The sequence below is a fragment of the Sciurus vulgaris genome, assembly GCF_902686455.1.
Source record: "Sciurus vulgaris genome assembly, chromosome: 2".
In the NCBI taxonomy this organism is placed as follows: domain Eukaryota; kingdom Metazoa; phylum Chordata; class Mammalia; order Rodentia; family Sciuridae; genus Sciurus; species Sciurus vulgaris.
Genome location: NC_136462.1, coordinates 4,020,384 through 4,047,527, shown reverse-complemented (window position 1 = coordinate 4,047,527; position 27,144 = coordinate 4,020,384). Strand labels below are relative to the sequence as shown.

The following is a 27,144-nucleotide window of genomic DNA, read 5'->3' as shown; positions in this document are numbered from 1 at the left end:
TACATACAAAAGTGTATGCACATATATATCTTCAGCTTTGAATTTCTTTAAATATATCTATAGAGTATAATATCATCAACTGAAAGTTTCTCTAAGTTTCATCTTAGCCAATGAGAAACACAGGCTATTGAAAATTTTGCAGCCAAATAACTGTTATTCAGCTTAGTATTTCAGCTTACAAATTAGTCAAACAAACAAGATTGAATTACCAGCTCCCCCAAAATATAAAGTTTTCTCTTGGTAGTTTCTTCTAAGAGCAAAAAGGAAATGTCTTTACAATGAACTTTTTTTTTAAGTTGTAGATGGACACAAAACCCTTATTTTATTTATTTATTTTTTTATGTGGTGCTAAGTTTTGAACCCAGTGCCTCACATGTGCTAGGCAAACACTCTACCCCTGAGCCACAACCCCAGTCCTACAGTGAACTTATTTTTAATTTATATTTAAATATTTTTTTTAGTTGCAGATGGAGACAATACCTTTATTTTATTTATTTATTTATTTTTATGTGATGCTGAGGATCAAACCCAGTGCCTCACAGGTGCCAGGCAAGTGCTCTACCACCAAGCCACAACACTAGTCCTATAATGAACTTTTTTTTTTTTTTTTTTTTTTTTTTTGCGGTGCTGGGGATCAAACCCAGGGCCTTGTGCTTGCAAGGCAAGCACTCCACCGACTGAGCTATCTCCTCAGCCCTGAACTTTTTAAAGAGTTAAAATTGTTAAAGAATCTCCTAGTCTTCAAAAATACTAAATGTTATATAAATGTAATTTTCTTATACTTGAATACTTCAGCTATAATCAGTGTTTAAAAAATTGCCTTGGGATTCTTCAATTTAGCACTTGAAGTTTTCATTCTGCAACTCTGACAACTGACTCAGATTTGTTAATTTTATATCAATCATGAATTTGCTATTGTTGGATACCTGTGTACCATAAATAGGAGAAACTGCACCAAATTTCAAAAGCAACATAATAATCATGAAAAATTTAAAAATATGTAATATAAAAAAGATAAAAGTATAACAGGGATTCCCTTTTACCACTATATTAGTGAAATATAATCCTTTTTATGCTCTCAAAGTAATGTCATAACTTTGATTTTAATTTGTCAAGAGGATGAAGTTTTTAGGTGACCCAACCTTTATTTTTCAATTAAAAATTTTAGAACAGTAGATTGAATTTCTTTTTGTTTTTCTTTTCTTTTTTTTTTTTTTTTTAAAGCGGTGCTGGGGATTGAACCCAGGCCGCACTCTACCAACTGAGCTATCTCCCCAGCCCTGAATTACTTTTTAAAATAGTGATTTCATGTAGTTTTCCCCTTAAAGATGGCACTTGCAGGTACAGAGATGCAGAGATGTCTGTAGGCCTCAGATGTTTACTTGAAAATATTCTTCAATAGCAGTTTGATATTGGATTTCCTCATCTAGCTGGAGATTCACAAATTCTCCATAATTGAACTGATGTCTTTGATTTAGATGACTAGCGAAATTTCTAGTAATCTGACTAGAATCTCCCCAAGGAAGAGACACACAAATAGGACATGTCATAGGAACTGTCTAAAATAGGTGGTTACTGTTACAGTGATCAAGGGAACGCTGTGTGGTAAAATTTGACTCTTGACACAAGGGACACAGGTAGGATGCTCGGAACTTGAATTCTCTCGGTAAGTTTCTCTATCATCAGACAGGGATATTTCGGTCCTGTTACTGTTCCCTACTGAATCTTGAAATGTCTGAGTTTGGAATAATACAAGAAACACCATATTCATCCTGATACTTCTTACAAAATTCATAATGATATCTCACGTGATAGAGTTTAATCTCTTTTGCACAGCATCTACAGCTGTCAGAAAACTTTCTCATCATATTTTCAAGATCTAAGGCCTGTTCTGGGCATGCTCGGTTTCTTCTAGTTACAATTCCATGAGACAGGGGACTTTGATTGCAGTCAAGAAACATTTTTTTTTTTTTTTACAGAAAACGTCCTGACAGACCAAGGAGTAGAAACCATCTTTGGTGTACGATGTGGCTGTGGACAGCTTGTTGGCCATGGGAGGTGTGGTGCAGAGGAACAAGGCGATGGTGGTAGCCTGGGGCCCGACTCCCTGCGTGGTCATACTTTTAAATTTTGAGACAGTGTCTTACTAAGTCGTTGAGGGTCTTGCTATGTTATTCATAGCAAGGAACTGATGTGGAACTTGATCCTCCTACCTCAGTCTCCCTAGTACCTGGGATTACAGGTGTGCACCACTGCACTGGGCTAAAATAGTTCATTTTAAAGCTGATGAAACAGAGGTTCAGAAATATGGAGTCATTTGCCCAGGAACACACAGCCTGTGGGGAGCTCACTGTCCAAATTCAGGCAGCCAGAATGGGGTGCTGGATTGTGCCACTGTACCCAATAATTTCCCCTGTGGGGGTCAAGCCCTAGCAGGGGTCGGGGGTCCTAGGTGGATGGGAGGTGTCAGCGTGGTGGAGAAACAGCAGAGACACCAAGTGTTCTGAGGCTGAATCTCTCTTTTTATTTTTCTGCCAGCCTTTTTATAGATATATTTCTTTAGTAATGATTATATCATTTTATGGTTAGTTTTAAAATAAGAAAAACCTTCAAAAGTACAATCTATGCTTCTTCTCAAATTACACATTCTCTCTGTGTGACAGTACAGACCAAAACAACCTTATTTTCCAGCTAGATTAAAACAGTCTTGTCTCCCGCTAAACTGAGGGCACCATGATCTGACAGCCTTCAACCTTCAGAACAAACACATCACTAGATTTTCTGAGATACCACCTCCACCATGAACTCCAATGTTTTAACAGTGAAGTTTTTATTATTATTAAAGGGCAAAGAAATCAACTTATTGTTAATATTTAGTCTATTCTATTTCATATAATGGTGGACTACAATCTTATTTGATTCTCAAAGAATTAGACTAAACATAGGAAAAACACAAATTATATTTATGACTAACCTAAGTATTTTTATTGTGTAAAGTATCTCTAGAATCAACTATTAAAACTAGGAAAGCAACAAAGGCTAAACACTGCATCCATGCTCAGAGGAATGCCTCTTTATCCATCTATACTTAGAAATTATTATACCAAAGCCATCACAGACTCCTTTTAACTCGAGCATAGCTACAGTTGTTTATTTTCATATATTTTATCTATGTATTATGCTAAATTTTTATTGTTTACTCTTTTGTGTCCCAATACAGTAAAACCTTCCCAATGTTTTTCAGTAAGTTTCTAATGATATATTGATTATTAATATTAAAAAGTAACTACACATGGAGACGTGCCATGCCTGTGGCCCCCAAGAGGGAGGACAATCAACAGGACCATGTCAAGTGTTGAGTCCTCTACTCCAGCAGAACCGTGCTAAGTGTCAGAGTGGCAGGAAATAGATGCAGCATTCCCCTCACTCTTGTTCCATCTGAAAAGGATTGTCTCCTAATGACACTGCTTTCCCTCAGGCCCTCTTGGTGGTACTTGTTCCCGTGTGTCCCTTGCACCACTGTATCCAGAAGGACAATGTCCTCCTTTGTCATCTTGCCATTGCCATACCTTTCTTCTCTCCTGCCTAAAAACACCTCCCATGCACTTGATGTTATATCCTTGCAGTACTGCCTTTTGCTATGATCTTTTTTTAGCAAAGATTTCTCTTGAGGGTGAAGGCCTTTATCATTATGCAGTACCCCTCTTTTTTTTATCTCTAGTGATGCTTACTGCCCTCAGATCAATATGGCTTGGCTAGCTTTCTTGTTAGTGTTCGAATGGTATTTTTCCCCCATCCTTTTACTTTCAGTCTTTCTTTATTCTAGTATCTGGGTATGTGAATGGGTTTTGTCTAACTCCTAAAAGCAAGGCTTTAGTTCCATTTAAAGTGGTTATTGTTATGTTTGTATTTAACCTACTGACTCAGTTTTCTATTTAACTCATCTGTTCTGTTGTTTCTCTCTCTCTCTCTCTGTCTCTCTCTCTCTCTCTCTTTCTCTCTCTTTCTCTTTCTTTCTGGCTTTATTTTGTATTGATTGTCTTTATTATTCTGTATTTTCCCTTGGTTTGGTGGATGTGATCTTTTTGTTTGTATTTTGTTTTGGCAGTGCTGGAGATCCAGTCCAGGGTCTCCCACTTGCGAGGCAAGTGCTTTACCACTGAACTATACCCACAGCCTCCCCATAGTGTTGTTTTAAAAAAATAAAACAACAACAAAAACCTTTCTCTTAGTGGTTATCCTAGGGATTAAAACTTGTATCCTTGATTTCTTCAATCTAATGTTAACTTGGTGCTTTTACCTGATGACAGGACAGTACTCCTTATAATACTTTGCTGCAGTGAGCCCTCGGGTCCCCAGTGTGCCCAGTTGCTATTACACATTGTATTTCTTAGAATAAACGTAAACTTATACAGTTACTTCATTCTGATTTACCAAGATATTTGTCTTTTTAAATTGCTCTTGTTTTTTTTTTTTTTTTCTTGTTTTTTTTTGCACCTCTTAAGTTTCTCTGTGATTTATTTTTCTTTTGCCTAAAGAATACCCTTTGATATCACTTTTAGCATGGGCCTGCTAGATGAACCTGTTTAAAGCAGTTTTTATTTCAGCTTTTTTTTGGTACTGGGAATTGAACCCAGGGGCACTTAACCACTGGAACCACATCCCCAGCCCTTTTATTTATTTATTTTTATTATTTATTTATTTATTTATTTTTGCAGTACTGGGGATCAAACTCAGGGCCTTGTGCTTGCAAGGCAAGCACTCTACCAGCTGAGCTATCTCCCTGCCCCCCCCCCCCCCCCAGTCCTTTTAAAGAAATATATTTTATTTAGAGACAGGGTCTCATTAAGTTGTCAGGGCTTCACTAAGCTGCTAAGGCTGGCTTTGAACTCGAGATCCTCCTGCTACAGCCTCCTGAGCCACTGGGATTACAGGTCTGCACCACTGTGCCTGGCTTAGCTTTGTTCTTAAAGGTCATTTTTATGGGACATGAAGTTGCAATATGCAGTTAGAGTTGACCTTCAGTTTTTGTGGGTTCTGCAGATTGAAAATATAAGGAAAAAATAGCCTCTATACTAAGCTGGTACAGATCTTTTTTTATTGTGGTTGTTCTATAAATAATATAGTGTAACAAATATTTACATAGCAGTAACATTGTATTAGGTTTTATAAGTAACCTTGATCTGGTTGAAAGTATAGGAGGATGTGTGTAGGTTGTGTGCACACATGCATTATTTTCTATAAGGGACTTGATCCTTCATGAGTTTTGGTATCTTCAGGGTGTTCTGGAGCCAGTGTTCTGAGATATTGGACCACTTTGTAGTAGAGGTGGACCACTGTACTTTCCTTTTGCAATTCATGGGTATTTCATTGTGTTTTACCTTAAATTTTTCTAGTAGTGGGTTAACCATCAGTATAATTGTAATCTGCCTTTTTTCCCAGTTGTTTTAAAATTCATTACTTTGGATTTGAGCTATTTTTTAAATTTTATTTTATCTTTAGTTGTCATTGTTTTTTTTTAATTAATTTATTTATTTATATGCCGTGCTGAGGATTGAACCCAGGGCCTCACACATGCCAGGTAAGCTCTCTACCATGGGGCCACAATTCCAGCCCAGGATTTGACCTATTTTATTGTAATTTCCCTAGTGTGATTTCCCTTTCCTTACTTTTTCTTCCCTTTTCCTTCTGTTTTCCCTTTCCCCTTTCCCTTTCCCTTTTCCTCCTCCTCCTTTGCCTGTTGGGAATCAAACTCAGGGCCTTGTGCCTGCTGGGCAAGCTCTCTACTCCTGCACCATGCCACACCCTTAACCTGCCTTGCTTTTTTTTTTTTTTTTTTTTTTTTTTTAAAGATTCGATCTTGCTGTTATTTTGTCAGGCTGACCTCTTCAACTCCTAGGCTTAGGTGATCTGCTCGCTTCAGCCTCTTGAGCACCTGGTATTACAGGTGCCTGTCACCATGTCTGACTTTTTACCTGGTTATTTTTATTGTGTGTGGTATATCAAATTTACCTTTTGTAAAACTTTTAAAAAATAATTTGAGACCCAGAATAATATCTTTTTCTAGGGAGGATTTATATTTTCTCTGCTACATACAAGCACTCTGAAATTACTTAAGTCCAAATTTAAGAACTGAGATGATTCAAAGCTGAGTTGAAGCCCCTTTTGTTTTGTTTTTGTGGTGCCGGGAATTGAATCCAGGGCCAATGCATGCTAGGTCAGTGCTCTCACCTGAGTTTCACTTCAGCTCCTGAGACTCCTGGGAGGGGGTTGCCTTCTTCAGCCTCCTTCCTAGTGTTATGCCTCCTAAGATAGAGGCTTTTGAGGGCACAGCCGAGAGGAAGGGCGTTCACTAACTGCTGTCTCCTTCCCCTCCCCTGATGGCATACCATGGATTCTGTGCCCAGATGCATGACTCAGTTGTCTTAGTGTTTCGGTGCTCTTCTCTGGAATTGGCACATGCCCTTTGTGGGAAAAGGTGACCCTATAGCGGAACCTCAGGATCTCCTGAATTCTGAGCCTATGTTGTTAGTTTTCTGATTCCTTCATGCAGATACTTTTAAAAAATGTTTTATTCAGCTTTTGGTTATCCTTAGTGGGAGGGGTTCAGATTACTTAGTCTAGAAGAGAAGTAGTTTCTGCCTTTCTGTTACTTAGTCCAGTACAGTTCCTGAAGTCCTGTGACTTCAGTGTCTGTGCGGATCATTCTTCCCAGAGCTACGGGGATGGCTACATAGGTTAAACCACACAGTGACCTCCTCCTTCAGATTCCATAGGTTCTTAATTCCCTACCCCTTCTCCCAGGGCTGCTGTTCTCAACTTCAGCAGGCACAGGCCCTCTGTTGAACTCCCATTCCTTGAGTTACCTTTGTTGTCTGAAATTCCTTTCATCTTAATTTTAAACTTAGTGTTTTATTTCTTCTTGATTGTTCCAGTTCAAACCTTCTAAAATCCTAGTCCCCCCCACTGTTTTTAACCCCTCCATGACTTGTAGCGTATGTTACCTTCCCCCATCATTCTTGTTTTTTTTTTTTTTTTTTTTTTTTTTTTCAGAATTCAATGTTTTTATTAATGTAGATTACTAGACAAAATTGATGCTGCAGGATCAGTCTCGTTTTTGTTACCAGGGATTGAACCTAGGGGTGTTTAACCACTGAGCCACATTCCCAGCCCTTTTTATTTTTTAGTTTGAGACAGGGTCTCTCTAAGTTTTTTAGGGCCTCACTAAGTTGCTCACTGAGTCTGACTTTGAACTCTTGATCTTCTGCCTCAGCCTCCCAAGTCGCGGATTACAGGCATGTGACATTGTATCCCACCCCCAAATCATCCTTATTTCTTAGATTCAGTAGTCATGTAACAGGTTCTGTCTTTTCCCTTTCTTCATCTTGTTTCATCTCCTTTTCGACTAAGCCACAACCTGTATCTTATCCTGGATTCCCCAGAAAAGAGTTTAGGACAAAACTTACATTCTAATCCTTTATTTGAAATTTGATTTTTTGCGGGGAGAAAGTGAGGCAGGGAGGAGGGAAAGCAAATACAAGTGCTTGGTATCCAGTGGGCAGCAGCTTCACAAGCACCTTTGCTGGCCAGGCATGCTGGAACTCTAGAGAATCAGGTGCCTCTCAGAACACTTTCAGGGGTCAGCTCTGTGGGGAGGACAGCTGAGATACTTGTTTATTTGGTTCTTCCCCCTCTCTTGTCTCTTTTTAGTCAGAGTTGCCCAGTGGTCTTAAATACTCTATGCTTTTGGGTTTGTTATTTGGAGACGCAGCTGAGTTTGGACATTGGCGCTTCTGCCACTGTGGGCTTGAGGAAGGCCAGCCCTGACCATGGGTGAGATGTAGATGGCTGGTGTTGTTAGGATTGAGACATGGGTGACTCACAGCTTTAGGGTTCTGCAAGCTTGCCAGGGTTGCTGGGCTGCTTCTGCTGGGAAGACGAGCAGCAGGCAAGACTGTGGATTTCGGGGAGGGGACATGACCTATGTCTGGTGTGGCTGATTATGATCTGGCCTTTGCCTGTGCTGTGCTTGCTTCTGTAACTGAGCACAGCTGTAGGCATCATCAAACCAGTCTCAATTGAAAGTCACAGGCTCCTTGTCCATTACAGCTGTATTTTGTTTTCTGATTTTAGTTGCTCTTCTAGTTTGTTTCTCAATTTAATTAATAATTTAATTTTGCAGTGCTGAGAGTTGATCCAAGGTCTTATTCATGCTGGCTAGTGCTTTCCCACTGAGCTAAACCTACATCCCCCAAGATAGTATTATTTTTATTTTTTTGGTCTTGGGGATTGAACTCAGAGATGCTCTACCACTAAGCTAGCTATATCCCCAGCCCTTTCTGTTTTGAGTCAAGCCCTCTCTAATTTGCCCAGGCTGACCTTGAACTGGGGATCCTTCTGCCTTAGCCTCCTGAGTCACTGGGATTACAGGTGTACACTGCTATACCCAGCTCTCAACAGTAAATTTACTCTTGTACTTTAAATCTTAAATTCTTCCTTTCCCACCTTTCCTTTATTTCACTGGGGAAAAAGTTGAAGCACTTAGAAGAAAACCTCTACAAGCTGCCAGGACCATTTGTGCCCCCAGCTGATGCCTGCACCTAATACTCTGCCTACTTCTGTAATGGTCTTTGCTCCCAGGGGATGTGAACTAGACTCCCTCCCCTCTGCCTATTTAAGGATATCACTCCAGTGATGTGTCCTTCATTTTTGTCATCAGACTTATTTTTTGTATCATTCCTATCAGCTTATTGTTTTTTTTTTTATTGTAAACAAATGGGATACATGTTGTTTGTCTGTTTGTACATGGGTTAAAGGCATACCATTTGTATAATCATAAATTTACATATGGTAATGTTGTTTGATTCATTCTATTATTTTTTCCCTTCCCCCCCACCCCTCCCACCCTTCTTTTCCCTCTAAACAGTCCTTTCTTCCTCCATTCTTGTCCCCCTCCCTAACTCTAACCCTAACCCTAACCCTAACACTAACTCCCCCTCCCTCCCCCTTATGTGTCATCATCCACTTATCAGCGAGATCATTCGTCCTTTAATTTTTTGAGATTGGCTTATCTCACTTAGCATGATGGTCTCCAATTTCATCCATTTGCCTGCAAATGCCATAATTTTATCGTTCTTTATGGCAGAGTAATATTCCATTGTATATATACACCACAGTTTCTTTATCCACTCATCAATTGAAGGACATCTAGGTTGGTTCCACAATCTGGCTATTGTGAATTGAGCAGCTATGAACATTGATGTGGCTATATCTCTGTAGTATGCTGATTTTAAGTCCTTTGGGTATAGACCAAGGAGTGGGATAGCTGGGTCAAATGGTGGTTCCATTCCAAGTTTTCTAAGGAATCTCCACACTGCTGTCCAGAGTGGTTGCACTAATTTGCAGCCCCACCAGCAATGTATGAGTGTACCTTTCTCCCCACATCCTCGCCAACACCTGTTGCTTGTATTTTTGATAATCGCCATTCTAATTGGGGTGAGATGGAATCTTAGGGTGGTTTTGATTTGCATTTCTCTTATTACTAGAGATGTTGAACATTTTTTCATATGTTTGTTGATTGCTTGTACATCTTCTTCTGTGAAGTGTCTGTTCATTTCCTTAGCCCATTTGTCGATTGGATTATTTGTATTCTTGGTGTTGAGTTTTTTGAGTTCTTTATAGATTCTGGAGATTAGTGCTCTATCTGAAGTATGATTGGCAAAGATATTCTCCCACTCTGTAGGCTCTTTCTTCACATTACTGATAGTTTCCTTTGCTGAGAGAAAGCTTTTTAGTTTGAATCTATCCCAGTTGTTGATTCTTGCTTTTATTTCTTGTGCTATGGGAGTCCTGTTGAGGAAGTCTGGTCCTAGGCCGACATGTTGAAGATCGGGACCTACTTTTTTTTCTATAATCTGCATAGTCTCTGGTCTGATTCCAAGGTCCTTAATCCATTTTGAGTTGAGTTTTGTGCAGGGTGAGAGATATGGGTTTAGTTTCATTCTGTTGCATATGGATTTCCAATTCTCCCAGCACCATTTGTTGAAGAGGCTATCTTTTCTCCATTGCATATTTTTGGCCCCTTTGTCTAGTATGAGAAAGTTGTATTTATTTGGGTTTGTGTCTGTGTCCTCTATTCTGTACCATTTATCTACCTGTCTATTTTGGTACCAATACCATACCGTCTTTGTTACTATTGCTTTGTAATAAAGTTGAAGTTCGGGTATTGCGATACCCCCTGCTTCATTTTTCCTGCGAAGGATTGCTTTAGCTATTCTGGGTTTCTTATTCTTCCAGATGAATTTCATGATTGCTTGCTCTATTTCTGTAAGGTACATCATTGGGATTTTAATTGAAATTGCATTGAATCTGTATAGCACTTTTGGTAGTATGGCCATTTTGACAATATTAATTCGGCCTATCCAAGAACATGGGAGATCAGCTTATTGTTTTACAAAATTCATCTTGATTATTGTTTCTATTCCATCTTCTTTTTTTCTCCTATTGGTATTGTGGATTGAACCCAAGGATGCTTTACCTCTGAGCTATACCCTCAGCCCTTTTTATTTATTTTTTGTCCCATGACTAATTCTAAAATGAAAAACTAAGTAACCTATAATTAGAAGAATCTTAAATGGAATTTTGCAAGTATAAATGGATGAAACCAGGTAGAGAAAAGACCAAGCAGGGGAATTGCCTGAGCAGGTAGAAAAGAGGCAAAGCATACATCTTTATGTGGAGAACTTCTTCCAGAAAGTTAACCATATTTGGGGCTAAAAAAATGAGGTGCCTACACGCTGGGAATTTTCACTCTTTGAGGGGAAAATGTTTATTCACAGGAAACGAGTAGTTTAGAGTCGCCATGAACTGGCTGTCCATTATCTTTACTCTTACAGCCCTGGGAACTTGGTGGAAGAGATGGGCCAGGAGCTAGGCCTTCACTTTTTATTTTTTGATATAGAGCCTTGCTAAGTTGCTGAGGTTCTCAACTTCCAAAGTTGCTGGGGTTACAGGTGTGTGCCCCTGCCCGGCATTTCTCATTTCCTCTTGAACACATTGAATGTAGGCTTTCACTAGCACTGCTCCTCCAGAATTGTGCTCATGTTGCTAAATCCAATAACTCAATCTGTGTTCCTCACCTTATGTGACATATCTACCACAAGAGATACACATGTATGTCTATGCATACATGAGAAGAAGCTTATTATACATAAGTAAAAAAAAGTGGGGCTGGGGATGTGGCTGAGTGGTAGAGTGCTTGCCTCACTACATGAGGCTCTTGGTTTGATTCTCAGCACCCTCCTCCCCCAATATAGATGTTGATAGAGTTGACTTACATGACTGCGGAGACTGAGAAGTTCCCAAATCTGCCTTCGGCAAGCTGATACCCCAAGAAAGTGGTGGTAGAAATTTCCATCCCAGTCTAAAGACCTGACATCCAGGAGGGCCAACGTCCCAGCTCAAGCAGTGAGTTCAGAAGAGTTCCCTTACTGTTTCATTCAGGCATGGATGAGGCCCACCCACATTAGGAAGGGCCATCTGCTTTACTCAGTCTACAATTCAGATGATCTCATTCAGAACACTTGCATAGACAAACCTAATATCTGTATACCGTATGTCCCAGTTGAATTAATACATAAAATCAACCATCACAGAATTCTTTTTTCCCTTGACATCTAGAATAAGATGCCTACATAGACTGTTCAAGATGTGGTCCCTGTCACCCCTGGCCTCAGCTTCAGGTACTCTCCCCTCTCTCCTCTCCAATTACATGTGCCTGCTTGCTGCCTCTTGATTGTGTGGGCAGAATGTGCCCTTGCCTTCGGGCCTCTGCACTCAGTGTCCTGGCCTTGTCCGCCTGCATTCTCATGACTCATGGTCTTCTCCATCTGCATTGTGGTGGTACATTCTTAGGTTTTTTCTAGTCTAAAACTTGAGCTACATCCCCAGCCCTTCCTGTTCCTTTTCTTTCTCATTCACCCTTATCATTATTTAACATGCTTCCTTATTTATCTTATTTATTGTCATACTACAGTCCAGCTGAAAGGTGAACTCTGTGAAGTGAAGGCTTTTTGAATCTTCTTGTCTCTTATCGCCCCCAGCTTCCAGAATAATGCCTGGAGAAAATTTGGCTTCCACTAGCAACTTTCCACTTGTTCGTTTATAAGTGTAGACAGAATCCTCATCAGTGATGCCTTTAGTGACCTATAGATACCTTCTGTTGTCTGACCAGGATGAGCCGATGTGATTCTGAAGGCACGTGCCAGTTTCTCACCTTCTTTCTTTCCAGCTCTTGTGTTTCTGAGTCTGCACGTGCACTTACGTAGGATGTGGCACTGTGCCTAAGAGCTTTACAGTCAGATTTTATTTAGTCCTCGCGACAGTCCTCCAAGAGCAGTAGGGCATTGCTATTGTACAGATGATGAAACTGATATCTGGAAAGTCTCAGCAACTTGCCTGAGGGCTCAAGTGGTAAGTGGGAGAACTCAGCTTGGGTGACTTAATCTGGATTCTGTATTTCTGGGTTAGTACATTATATGCCACTTCCTAGATATGAAGATGTCATCTAATTTCGTGTCATTCAGGAACTGTGGAAATCTTGAGTGGTTATTTAAAGTCTTTAAGCCATAATAGTATACCCACTTACATTCTCAAAGTATAGGTTTGGCTTGTTCTCAGTATAAAACAGCAACTCAGAGTTAGGAACCCTGTCAAGATAAGTGCAGAAGTGCCACACTTTAGGCCTTTGTCAGCCTTAGCCTCCCAAATTACTGAGGTTTTGGTCCCCTTGTCGGTTTCTGGGTCTGTGATGTATACCTAATTCATAAGACTGGAAGGACAGTGTGACCACCGCCATGAAGGAGCTGGTCTGTTCTAGCTCATTGCTTAGCTCCACTTCCCTCTGGAATGTTCCATGGGAATTGCAGAAGTCCTACCCTCCCTCGTAGGAAAGTGTGCTGGACCACTCAAATGTGGTGGCTTAAAATAACTACTGTTTTGTGATTTTTGATTAGCCGGGTAGTTCTACTGGGCTATCTGGTTTTGGTGTTATCTGGTGGCGCCAATGTGAAGATAGGACTTCTGGGCCTTTTTCTTTTTCCATGTAAATCTCAGGGCCTCCCCTTTTCCAGTGTGGGATCTCCAGTGGGCTGGCCAGATACCTAGGCCAGATATAAACAAATAATCCACTGGAGCAGGAAGCAGAGATTGCAAGTTCTTGTAAAGTGGATGTCTAGAACTGGCTCATTGTGACTTCTGCTACATGTTCTTGGTTAATGTGAGTCATGGACCAGCCCAGAATTGTGAGAGGTGACTACACAGGGGCATGGGAGTAGGTCTCTCATTGACAGTTGACTAGTGTAAACTACCTTTGGAGTGAACAGGAGCCTATTAAAAGTTATGCCAGGGGGCTGCGGTTTTAGCTCAGTGGTGGAGCCCTTACCTAGCATGTGTGAGGCACTGGGTTCAGTCCTCAGTACCACATGAAAAAATAAAGTTATTTAAAAAATCTAAAATAAAAGAGTCCACTGTGTGGATTGACCACGTTTTAAAAAAAAAAAAAAAATGTTAGGCCAGGGTAACAGGTATGATCTGGAACTAAGTCATCCCTGGACACATGGTCCTTTTTGTCATGCTTGTGCAAGACCTAGGTCTTACCTTGAATCCCTGTCTCTTTGATTTTCCCGGTGTGAAATTTGACTGACTGTGTTAAGTACAACCTTGATGTTTTAGATTCAACACGTTCTTTAAACACATCCCTGTAACTTCATCTACAGGTGCTCAAGGACTGTAGAGAGAGATACCAGTGTTAACAGTGGAGATAAATTTACTTTGTACTTCCTGGGAGAGAATTTTGTATGTTGGTTTCCATTGGGGAGTTTTCCTGTGGGACGTTTGTCTTCTCTTTCCTTCCTGAGGGAATTTTTCAAGATTTATTTTGGGGCTGGGGATATAGCTCAGCTGGTAGAGTGCTTGCCTTGCAAGCACAAGGCCCTGGGTTCAATCCCCAGCACCACCAAAACAAACAGAAAAACAAATTAGTTTGACTGTGTACTGTTTTCAGTTTCCATGCTAACCTGGAATCAAATCCTCTCAAAACACAACTCCATTCTTGCAGATTATCAGATGCTCTTAGAGGTCTCCTCCAGTCCAGAGTTTTAGAGTTCTCTTGAGACCTCTAGAAAGTGGTTACAAACACAAATAGAACAACTGGAAAGCTGAAGTAAAGGCTTCCACAGTTCAAATGTGACCTGAGGCCAGTGGGGTTCAGGACACTTTAAATGCAAGTTATTTGCAATCCAAATGGAAGTTGTTCTTAATACCAAGACATGAAAAATTGACTAAAAATGCTAAAAGTAAAATCCTTTTTTATATAGTAGAGGATGGACTTCTAAGGTCTGACCATCTTGGGAGATCAATCCCTGTAGAATGTCTCTGACATGCTTGTACACCCACACAGGGTATGCTTTAGGCAGCAACTTCATTGAGGCCTTTGCTTTTTCCTGAAGCATGGTTTGCTGGGAAGATGGCAGTTCCTGCAGAAGGCCTGCCTGGTTCAGGGCTACATTTTGTCTGGGGTGAGGTGATGACAGTGAAGACCCTCAACCCAAATGCTGTATGGTAGCCTCCTTGTTAATCTTGACCACAGCATGAACAACAGAACAAAACAGACCTCCCCAAACAAAGCCTCAGTGGCTTTGGTTGTATAGTCTGTTGGGCAAACTAGTTGCTCTCTAATGTGACAAAGGCAGATAAGACTCTGTGCTTCTGGCCATGATGGGACAGAGGCTTCCCAGCAGAGTGGATTGTCGTGTATGCCAATCAGTACTCTGCTTTATGACACATTTCCAGAGCGTGTTTTACATTGCATCTTGTAGTCAGGCGGCAGCTCTAACTCCAGCCTCATTTGTAGTGAGGAAGGCCAGCTTCAAAAACTCTGTCAGTGGAGAGAGAGGGTGAGTCATGTTGGATCAGGATGATGGTGCATTTCTTTGCTTTAGTTTGACAGGCTCATATTCAGATCCGGGGAAATTGTTAGCAAGCTTATTTTATTTTCAAGATGACTTGGGCATAGATGTTAATCTTTACAGTTATTAAATAACCACACAGGGAGAGGATTGCATTTATAGAGCACCTTTTGCTCATTTTTAGAGGTCTGTGAAGAAGAACAGAGGCATCTTACATATGAGGAAACTCAGGTGATGATGTGACAAGTACTCTTGAAAGCTAGGATTTTATCTGTGGTCTCAGACTCTAAAATTCTCATAGTTTTGTCCTTCCTCTGCCCTCCCCATTCCGGTAATTTATACAGACATCCTTCCCAACTACACCATGTATGCTTTATCTTCCACTGTGAGGTGTGTGTGTGTAATCTTCACCCTTCCTGGTAAAACAGTCACATCTGGCTGTGTTGCCCTAATATTTCTCATATGCACATTGATTACATTGTTATATGGAACATATTGAATTTTTTAACCCAGGTCCCATGAATCCTCTGAAGTTGTGTGTAAATGTTGTATGCTCAGTTTTTTTTTGTTTTTTTTTTTTTTTTCTTCCTGGAAAATGGCAGCTTCCATAGCCTTCTTTACATTCTCAGTGATTTCTGACCAAAACAAAATCCCACAGCCTCAAGAATCAGTGTTTTTTAGATTAATATTTTGAAACACTCTTATTAAATGAATGAATGCGCATGACTTGCTTAGGAAAGTGCCTGACAAGAAGTTCACTATCATCCTTTTATGATATTAATTTTTTTTAATATGTGTGATCTTCAAAACTTTTATGATATTAATTTTTTTAATATGTGTGATCTTCAAAAGCAGCAGTCCATGGAGAAGAATATTACCAGGTTAACAATCCTTGTGGTTGATTGCATTTTGGGTTTTCTTTCATTTTTTTCCCCTTGTAATCATTTGGAGACAAATCTCCATATATTTATAACACTTCCTCATATTTTGGATTATTTCTTAGATTCTTAAAAGTGAAATTAATTGCTGGGTCAAAATGTGTGAACATTTCTAAAGCTCTTTGTACACCTTTCCAGTAGTACCGTATAGCAAGTCTATTAAGTGTATCTACTGAATACTAGAAGGCACTGCCCATTCATCCAGCATTTCTCTGCAGCAGAGATATTGAGTATGTTTACTGTATATTTTTGCTTGTACTAGATACATGCATTAGGGAAAGTCTGGCCTGAGTAGTATGTATTTTTCCAGTTCCTAGAAGGTGGAAAACTACTCTCTTTTGTGAATTGTCTTGATATCCTGCTATTTACGGAGTTCTTACTGTTTTCTTATCAGTTTGAGGTATTAACAGCCACCTGTTGCAAGTAGGTATTCTGATTGTTTGCCTTTTAATTATTTAGCTAGTTGTGTTTTTGGTTAAATTGGTGGTTTCCTTTGCATGTGCTTCTTTTTTTCTCTCCCAATTTCTAGATTCTCCTGCCCTGTCCCATTTCTCCTAATTTTTCTCATGCAAACTTAGACAATTTTCTTTATATTTTTAGGAAATCTCTCTTTTATAATGTTATTTTTTTTTAAACCTATATTTATTTTTATGTGGTGCTGAAGATTGGAGCCAGTGCTTCACACATGCTAGGTAAGTGCTTTACCACTGAACCACAACCACAGCCTGCTGAAATCTCTTGAAATGAAAGTATTAAAGCAATATGTATTTATTAAAATGGATTTTACTCATTTATTTGTTTTGCAGCATTAGGGATGGAACCTAGGGCCTCGTGTGTGCCTTACCATTGAGCTGTGTCACCAGCCCTATGTTTATGTATGAATTATTATTTTTTTTGGTACTAGGGATTGAGTACAGGGGTGCTTAACCAATGAATTATGCCCTCAGCCCTTTTTATCTTTTATTTTTGAATAGGGTCTCACTAAATTGTTTAGGACCTTGCTAAGTTGCCGAGGCTGACTTTGAATTTGTGATTGCCCTGCCTCAGCCTCTAGTCACTGAAATTATAGTGTGTGCCATTATGCGCAGTTTAGATTTAGGGTATTTTTGTTTTTGGTTTTGTTTTTTTAAAAATCTTTCAGTGTTTAAACACTAGAAATAAATATTCAAGTTTCAAATAAATGTCTTCTCGGGCTGGGGAGATAGCTCAGTCGTTAGAGTGCTTGCCTTGCAAGCACAAGGCCCTGGGTTCGATCCCTAGCATTGCAAAAAAAAAAAGTCTTCTCTACAGTTTAAATTATGTACTTCTGCAAATTTCAGTACTTAGGAAAAAAAGATGGGTTTACAAAACTAATAAAAATATTGGTGGGCCCCAAATTACAGACTTATAGAGTAGAATGATTTTTCTCATCATGTTTTCAAGCCAGTTTGACAAATTTGCTGTATCCAAAAGACCAGAAATCTGTGTTACCAGTTCCGGGAGTAGCACATGTAGACAGCCCAAGGTCATTGTCTACCCAGAAGTGCAGAAGTTGTTCCTGAAGCCTGGTTAGAAACACTTGTGTGGGGTTAGGGATGGGTTTAAGGGGTTAAACTCACGTGGAAGGGTATTTAGGATTTGTAGGGAAGGGAGGGTGGGTTCTTGATGGGGTGATACTAGAGAGTGTTCCTGCCTTTATGGTATTACTGTCTGTTCTAGTTGGGATATGATTCTCTTGGGATTCTTTTCTTGATTTGTACAGCTGCCACTGTGCTGTTCTTGACGGTATCCATGGAAACCTAAATAGAATGATAGCAGTTTATAACCTGTTGCTAGGCAGATCTAGCTCATTATGTATTAAAACTTTTCATTAAAAAGAGTTTGATATTTTACCTTTTATGGGGAAAGGTAACTAAGTGAGGGTAGTTTGGAATTACAACTGTGAAATTATATAAATCCTTTCTAGTAGAAAAGAATAGTCTTGTTTTTTTAGTTAATCAAATGTCAGAAATGGAAGAGAATTATTTTAAATGACTGCATTTCTTAAGGCTGGCCCCTTAGCTGTAAAGGGTCAGTGTTGAGGTGTGTGTGGATTGGATGCAAACGCTTAGAGACAGTAGACCTCAGAGTGATCACATCCTAAGTAGTTCTGCCTCTGAAAGGCTTAGGGACTAACCAGGGTGGCTTCATGGAAATTGAGATACCAGCCTCCTATTTCGGTTACAATTTAATAAGAATACAACTTAATAATAATAATAACACCAATTATTGTTATTGTGGTACTAGAGATTGAACCCAGCTCTACTGCTGAGCTGCATCCCTAGTACTTTTTTGGGGTGGGGTGGCAGAACTGGGGATTGAACTCCTGGGCACTCTACCATGGAGCCACATCCTCAGCCCTATGTTGTATTTTATTTAGAGACAGGGTCTCAGTGAGTTGCTTGGCGCCTCACCATTACTAAGCCTGGCTTTGAACTCAGGATTCTCCTGCCTAAGCCTTCTAAGCTGCTGGGATTATAGGTGGGTGCCGTGGCGCCCAACCCCAGCACTTTTTTTTTCTTTTAATTTTGAGACAGGGTCCGTCTAAGTTGCCAAGGCTGGCCTTGAACTTTCACCTATCTCAGTCTTCCAAGTTGCTGCAATTACACAATTTAATTTAATTTAATTTTTTTTTTTTTGTACTGGGGATTGAACCCAGGGGTGCTTAACCACTGAATCACATCCCCAGTCCATTTTTACATTTCATTTAGAGACAGGGTCTTGCTGAGTTGCTGAGTGACTCGCTAATCTGCTGAGGCTGTCTTTTTGAACTTGAGACCCTCTTGCCTCAGCCTCCCAAGTTGCTGGGATTACAGGTATGTGCTACTGTGCCCAGCAGTTTTAGTTTTTAATAGATAAAGTGACTTGGAATAAAGTAACTACTTTTCAGAAGGCATCAAGTGAACTGTAATTGGCCTCTTATCGTGTTGTTCATATCACATGGTGTTCTTCCCAAAAGGCTGGTCTAATTTTTTTTTTAATTTTGATCTGATTAAAATTTAAAGAACCATTTGAGTATTCAGTAGATAATATGTGAGGTTTTTGCACCAGTCATGTTAAGTGTGTTGCAGGATAATTTTAGGAAGCAGTTATCAACTCCACTTTACTGATAAGAAAACTGAGGATTTAGAGGTGATAATAACTTGCCCACTTGATTGCATTCTTTAAGAAAGCAGGGGCCACCTTTCATTTCTGCTGTGATCCCTGTTTCTGGTAGAGTTTCTCTGCAAAATTTCGAAAGACTGGTTTCACAAAAATGGTTGTTGTAGCTCTGCATTTAGTAGCTTTGAACTTTGAGCTGCAATTTTCTCTTCATAGAAGAGTTGTTGGGAATTGGAACAGCAGTCAGTCTGCATATTTAGCAAGGGAATCTGACGTCATTTCTTTGTTGCTCATGTTGGGAACATTTGAGAGTACCTCTTGTGATTTTGTAAAGCCCGATATTTGGGCACAAGGATAGCTAAGAAAGGTCTATATAATTAGTGACAGCATTCTATCTGGGTGTGTTTAGTTTTCACTTCTTTCCCTTCACTCCTGCCCCAGCTGTATCTTAGTCTACTGTCCTTTTCTTGATCTAAAAGAATATGTAAGAATAGAAGGAATCTGAGCTGGGCACAGTGGTGCATGCCTGTAATCCTAAGGACTCAGGAAACTAAGGGAGGATCATAAGTTCCAGGCCAGCCTCGGCAACTTAGAACCTGTCTCAAATAAAAAATAAACAAGGACTGGGGATGTGGCTTAGTGGCTAAGTGCCCTGGATTCAGTCCCCAATACCAAAAAATAAAATTAAGGAATCCAACAGATAGAATGAATTTCTTTGCCAATATTAGCAAGTGCCTGTGATCTTGCAAATCTTGGGTATAAGTTGCATGTAGTGCTTTGAATTTTTTTAACTTTTTTTTTTTTTTTTTTTTCTTTCTTGGTAGTAGGGATTTAACCCAGGGGTGTTATACCTACAGCCTTTCTTAAATTTTGTTTTGAGACAGGTCTCCTTAAGTTGCCCAGGCTGGTCCTGAATGTGTGATCTCCCTGCTTTGATCTCCTGCGTAGCTGGGATCATAGGCCTTTGCCACCATTCCTGGCTAACTCTCTTACCTTTGAATTGTAGAAAATAAAATTATAGAACTGGGTAGGATTATTGAGATTATTTGGTAAGAGAAAATTTAAGGCAGTTCAATTCTGTACATTATTATGAAATGCATTTCTCACTTGTTAAATGGGGATAGTATTTATCTCATAGAGTTGATAGGACAATTAAGAGATAACCTTTATAACCCTTGGGCTGATGATTAGTGGTAATACTACTAGTTTGAAGTTAAACCCAGGGATCATAGGTTGTCTGCTAGCTGAGCATGGACAGAAGTCTGAGGCAATGTAGATGGGACAGGGGATGGGGTAGAAAGGCCATTTTAAAGTTGTTAATAGTGTTTTAAAGTTGATAGTGAAGGCTAACTAAGCATTAGAAGTGGAAGAGGTGAGGGCTGGGGATATATAGCTCAGTTGGTAGAGTGTTTGCCTCGCAAGCACAAGGCCCTGGGTTCAAATCCCCAGCACCACAAAAAAAAAAAAAAAAAAAAAAGTGGAAGAGATGAGATTCGAAAGGATGTGAATGAAGCATGCAGAACTGGCAGGAAAGAACGGGAGATACAAAGATTTGAGTTTTGATGTGACAAGTGATGAGATACCAGAAACAGGAGAGCAGTCTGGAGATGGCATTCATGTTTTGGAAACAGAAAAGTGGATGAGTGTATAGTTATTTCTTTGGCAGAACTGACAGGATGGTGTGATGGCAGTGTGCTGCAGGTCTCAGAAAGGCCTAGGAAGTGGAGGTGCCTCGTGTCTCCAAAGGCCTGGCATTGTAAGCGCTGTGGCTAAACTGGAGTCCCAACTGCAGATCTGTAGGCAGTCCTGGATTTCTAGATTCTGGTTTCACCCCAGCAGCCCAGCAACTGTGCCCTCCTTATCCCAAAGAGACTTGAGAATTATTTGAAGGCAGAGGCTGTATGAGACCAGACTTGGGGGAGTGGGAATGTTCATAGATCAAGTGAAGTTTGCATATTAAATGGTGGGAAACACTTTGCATCCCTGAATTCTATTAGCTTGGCGTATGCTCTGCAGGTACCAGTTTTGAAGATTTTTCTTTGGGAGGAAACTGACCCAGTTGGGAACTCTACAGATGCTGACAGTCGAATGTCACCCTGTATTCCAGGTACTGTTCCCTTTAGTGTTTCCTTAAAACAACAGTGGCAACATTTCGTTGTGTCTGGCACTTTCTGGTGTCTGGATTTGGAAAGAACTCGGCAGGCAGTTCTGGCTTAAGTTTCTTGGCTGTAGCTTCAGTTGTGGGCACTTGGTGGCTGGACTGAACAGCAAGGTGCTGAAGCTGCTGGGTCTGTCCACACCCTTCCTCTTGTGAGCTCTCACGGATTGGTTTGTGCTCTGTACAGCATTATACTTTGGTGGTTTAAGAGGAGGCGCAGGCCTCAGAGGTAGGGATTCCTGGAGACCTAGGGGTACCTGTATATCCTGGCCTTGGCAGTTCCATGGCAGTATTGTTCTGCCATAGTCACACATATGCTCAGCTTTAAGGGGAGGGAACATGGATTCCCGTTCCTGCTGGGAGCTGCATCAGAGTCGGACTGTAAAGGAGCACATGTGTGCTGAGAGAGGTTGTTGTGTGTGTCTTTGGGAAATACCATATGCTGCAGTTTTTGGTTTGATCCTAACAATTCATATTCCTCCTACTTGGAAATTACTCTCATATCCTTCCCCTGAACCTTTTGGTCTCATCACCTTATGGTATTAACTACAAGTTCAAGATGTTATCACCTAAAGCAGTCCTGTTGTGACCAGCTGAAGCTCCTTAGGTGTGCTTTCTCTTAGTAATCTGCTGCTCCTTCCAGTTTAAAATGGTGGGACAGTTTAGGATAATTGCTACAGACACATCTATTCAGAAGAGTGGACGGCAGGAGGTACAGTAGTCCCTGGTGTGTAGCTTTTCTGAAATTCAGCCAGGACTCAGTTGTTGCCTGGGAGTGATTCTCTGGGGTTCTTGTCCCTGCTCTTTGAGAATTTTGTTTTAACTTTTATTTTTTAGCGTGCTAGTGACTGAATTCAGGGCCCTGAGCATGCTAGGCAAGTGCCACATCACCAGGCCCCCCTCCCCCCTTTTTGGGGGGGGTGCTGGGGATTGAATCCAGGGCCTTATGCTTACAAGGCAAGCACTCTACCGACTGAGCTATCTCCCCAGCCCCCTCCCCAGCCCTTTTTATTTTTAGGGTTTTGCTAAGTTGCCCATTCTTGGCCTGGAACTTGGATCCTCCTGCCTCAGCCTCCTGAGTAGTTAGGATTACAGGTGTGCACCATGGTACCAGGCTTTTTGTTCTGCTTTGAGTTACGTTTTTGTACAAGAAATGGCTGTTGTTTTAATAGAGGACTAGTTTTCTTTGTCAGCTTTTGTGCTCATAGTATTTTGGAAGGAATATAAATGTCCCTTCATCCTGTGCTGTTTTTGTCTCAGTCCAACTGATACAGTTCCTTTAAGAATGTTGTGGTCTCTTTACATTAATTTATAATCCACACCATTAGGCAGAAAACACATTGAGAAATTTCTTTGTGACAAGTCCTTCAGTTCCTTGGGAGTCCACTGTGGAAGAGCTGACCTTCACCTTCTCAGAAGCTGTGGAAGGAGGGGGCCTGCAGAAGCAGTCTGTAAGATCCTTAGGAAATCCTGGGTCTGTTTTGGAGGTCAGTATGGACCACCTTTTTAGATCTGAGGTTTTAAAAAAAAGTTTTATAATTACAGTCTGGTTTTGATCTTCTCCCCTGAAAATAATTGAGAATCATTTCTTACTTTTTGTTTTCATTATCATTTTTGCAGTGGGGATAATAGTTTTATTATTTAATTACTTATTGAACCTAGTTAGTCTTGATGCCTTTTTAAAAAAATATTTTATTTCATTCATTTATTTAAAAATATTTTTTAGTTGTTGATGGACCTTTTATTTTATTTATCATTTATACACGGTGCTGAGAATCAAACCCAGTGTCTCATGTATGCTAGGCAAAACACTCTACCACTGAATCACAACCCTTGCCCCCAAATTATCATTTTAGTTTTCTTGCTTGTTTATTTATCCAGTACTGGGGATAGAACCCAGGGGCGCTCTCCCACGGAGGCACCCCTAGCCTTTTTGTTTTGAGATAGGGCTCGCAGACTTGCCCATGCTGGCCTTGAACTTCTGATCCTTATGCCTCAGCCTCAGGAGTAGCAGGGATAATAGGTGTCCACTGTCACACCTAGCTTGATTCTTTTATTTGCTTTTTAATTTTTATTTTTCTGCAGTTCCACATTTTTTATTGGAGTGTTATGGTTATACATGATGGGATTTGTTGCTGCATATTTGTATGTGCACACAATATAACAATATAATTTGACCAATGTCACTCCCCAGCACTCTCCTCCCTTCCTTCCACCCCTTGGTCCCTTTCCTCTACTGCTCTCCCTTTGATTTTCATGAGATCCACCCTCACCTTTCTTTTCCTTTTTTCCTCTCTAGCTTCCATATAGGAGAGAAAACATATGACCCTAACCTTATGAATTTGACTTATTTCATTTAACATGATGGTCTCAAGTTCCACCATTTTCCTCCAGATGACATAATTTCATTTTTCTTTATGACTGAATAAGACATTTTATATATATATCACTTTGTCTTTATCCTTTCATCCATTGATGGCACTCACGCTGGTTCCATGGTTTGGCTACTGTGAATCGTGCTTCTGTAAACATGGGCTTGCATGTGTAACAGTAGTGTACCCATCCTTTGATTCTTTAGGATAGATCCTGAGGGGCGGTATAGCTGGGTCATATGCTGGTGGTTCCATACCTACTCTTTTGAGGAACCTCTGTATTGACTTTTTTTTTTTTTTTTCCCATTTATTTGTTGGCCATTTGTATTTCTTCTTTAGAAAAGGATCTGTTTAATTCATTTTCCCATTTATTAATTGGGCTAATTGATTATTTCTTATTGTTATTTTTTTAGTTCTTTATATATTCTAGATATTCTGCCAGAAGAGTAGCAAGCAGAGATTTTCTCCCATTCTGTCGGTTGTCTCTTCACATTCCTAATTGTTTCCTTTGTTGTTCAGAAACTTTTTAATTTGATGCCTTCCCAAGTATTAACTCTTGGCATTATTCTTCAGCTTTAGTGGTCCAATTGAGAAAGTCATTGCCTGTGACTATGTGCTGGAGTGTTGACCCTACGTTTTGTTCTAGGAGTTGCAGTTTCTGATCTAATTCGGAAGTCTTTGATCCATTTTCAGTTGATTTTTGTGCAGGGTGAGAGATAAGGGTCTAGTTTTATTCTTCTACATATGGATAACCATTTTTTTCCCAGCATCCTTTGTTAAAAAGTCTCTTTTCTCCACTGTATGTTTTTGGTGCCTTTGTCAAGGATCAGATGACTATCTGTGTGGGTTTGTCTTCTGTTCTGTACCACTGGTCCATGTGTCTGTTTTTAAGCCAGTACCACGCAGTCTTTGTGACTCTAGCTCTGTAGTATAGTTTGAAGTCACGTATTGCTCTTTTGACTTGGAATTGCTTTGGCTATTCTGGGTCTTTTATTCTTCCAAATGAATTTTAAGCCTTTTTTTTTTTCTAATTCTGTGAAGAATGTCTTTGGTATTTTGATAGGGATTGCTCTGTATCTGTGTATTGCTTTCAGTGGTATGGGCATTTTAACAATATGAACTCTGCCTCTCCATGAATATGGGAGGTCTTTGCATCTTCTGAGGTGTTCTTCAGTTTCCTTCTTTAGTATTCTGTAGTTCTCATTGTAGAGATCTTTCCCTTCTTTCATTAGATTCATTCCTACATTTTTTTCTTTCTTTTTTTTTTTTGAGACTGTTGTGAATGGAATGAATTTCCTGATTTCTTTCTTGGCAAATTCGTGGTGAAAATGGTGGAGGTTTTTTTTTGATCTTCTGAGCATAGGATCATCTACCAACAGTGATAATTTGATTTCCTCCTATTTTTATCCCTTTTATTTCCTCCTCTTGCCTAATTGCTCTGGCTAGAATTCCTAGCACTACGTTAGGTAGGAGTGGTGGGAGTGGGCACCCTTGTCATGTCGTAGATTGTGAAGGGGTGTTCTCACAGGGGTCACAGGTGTGCACGCCCGCCTGCTTGACCCCTGTATTCCCACTTTGCTTCACAGCTCGATTCTGTGCAGCCTTATTTCATCACAGCAGTGGGGAGCAGTCTGAGGGGCACTCTTTGAATTCTGCCTGGCAATCCTTAGATGGAGCATTGAATTGAGTTTATTAGGTACATTTTCTGTTTTTCACATTTCTGTAGGCCACATTTCCCACTTCTACATAACAGGAGTCCCTTATTCTCCAAGGTCGAGTAAGCTTTTTTTCATTTCCCACTGGGCTTTTCCTGTCAGTCTCCTTGCTGAGGCCCTCCAGTGTTTGCCTGCCTCTCAGACCTGAAGCTGGTGCTAGTTTTTTGTTGCAGCACCATCTTACTTCCACATGCCAAAATTTGTTTCACCACTTTTTTTTTTTCTTTAAATATTTTTTTAGTTGTAGATGGATTCAGTATCTTAATTTATTCATTTTTAATGTGGTGCTGAGGATTGAACTCAGTGCTCCCAGCGCTCCATTCACTCTTACTGCCCAGAAAATGACCCCCAAAATTTAGTGACTTAAAATAGTTTCATGCTTAGGGTGGTGGTGGCACACGCCTGTAATTCCAGCAGGTCTGGAGGCCGAGACAGGAGGATTGTGAGTTCAAAGCCAGCCTCAGCAACGGTGAAGTGCTAAGGAACCTAGTGAGACCGTGTCTCTGAATAAAATAAAAAATAGTGCTGAGGATGTGGCTCAGTGGTTGAGTGTCCCTGAGTTCAGTTCCTGGAACAAAAAAAAAAAAAAAAATCATGGTTTCTGTGGGTCAGGACTTTGGGAAGAGCTTGGTTGGACATTTATGGCTCAGGTAATTTCTGTGGTTGCAGTTAAAACAGAGAGCTGGAGGACTAGTGGATGTGGGTGGGTGAGGCTGTGCTTGCAGGCTGGGGGTGACTGAACTTTTCTGACCATGAGGTCTGTGTATATTAGTTTGCATTTCAGGGCATGTGATGACTCTGTCTAAAGCTGTTTTTCCCAAGAGAACCAGGCAAAATCTGTTTTACTCTTTATGACTTAGTCTATTTATTTACTTTTTGTGCTGGTAATGGAACCAAGGGCCTCAAGCATTCTAGATAGATAAGTGTCTACCATTAAGCGTCACTTCAACCCTGAATTAATCTTGTGGGACTTCTACATAGCTTCCGTTGTAGTCACAAACCTGTCCATGTTTATGGAGGGAACGTAGACCTTACCTCTTAAAAGGCAGAGCGACAGTTGACCACACTCTGAAAAGATCAAGTAGGGTGGCCAGCTTTGGAAATTAGTTTCCTGTGAAGTAGTCAGATCCCTGTCTGATCACTGCAGGGCAGTCTGGCCACTGAACGTGCTTCATCTGTGTACTTGATGTTAAAACCTAATGTTTCCTTTTCAACTACGGCTGAACAGTCAATGGTTATCAGGCACATGAAAAAAGTCTCTAACAGTCTTAACACAAACAGATAAAAGGAAGCCCATGAAGAAACAGGAAATGCTTTGCGGAAGAGAAGTTCAAATGTCAAAAATAAAGAAGCTTAAAGCATTGGGACAGAATTCATGACACAAAATAGGGGACCATTCAGAGAACCAAAAAGAGCTCTTGGAAAATAGGACAGCAGGGGGAAATTTTAATAGGAAACAGGAAGTCTTTCAGAAAGTATTAGGCAAGGATAGATGAAAAGAAGGGACAATGTACAAACCTTGATTGAATCCTTGACAGAAAAATATTATTTGAGTCAGATGCAGTGGCGCACGCCTGTAATCCCAGCGACTCGGGAGGCTGAGGCAGGAGGATTGTGAGTTCAAGCCCAGCCTCAGCAAAATCAAGGTGCTAAGCAACTGAGTGAGACTCTGTCTCTGAATAAAAAAATACAAAATAGGGCTGGGAACGTGGCTCCATGGTTGAGTGCCCTTGAATTCAATCTGCAGCACCCCCAAAATACCAAGAAAAAAAGGAAAGAAACATTATTTGAGGTCAGAGGATGTGTGGAAATGTGAACAAGGATTGTATCCTTAGTGGTAATGAATAAATGCTGATTTTCTGTAAGTATGATAAT

General features: G+C 40.3%; 1 protein-coding gene and 1 pseudogene across 3 annotated transcripts in view; one reads left to right on the top strand and one right to left on the bottom strand.

Annotated features, from left to right (window-relative positions):
- The window catches only part of RCOR1 (REST corepressor 1), a 135,948-nt gene that overhangs the window by 23,236 nt on the left and 85,568 nt on the right, over positions 1-27,144 (top strand). The gene's annotated exons all lie outside the window — the stretch shown is intronic.
- LOC306653499 (E3 ubiquitin-protein ligase RNF138-like) lies at positions 1,257-2,785 on the bottom strand (annotated as a pseudogene). Its single transcript has one exon. The product of its transcript is annotated as an E3 ubiquitin-protein ligase RNF138-like (transcript).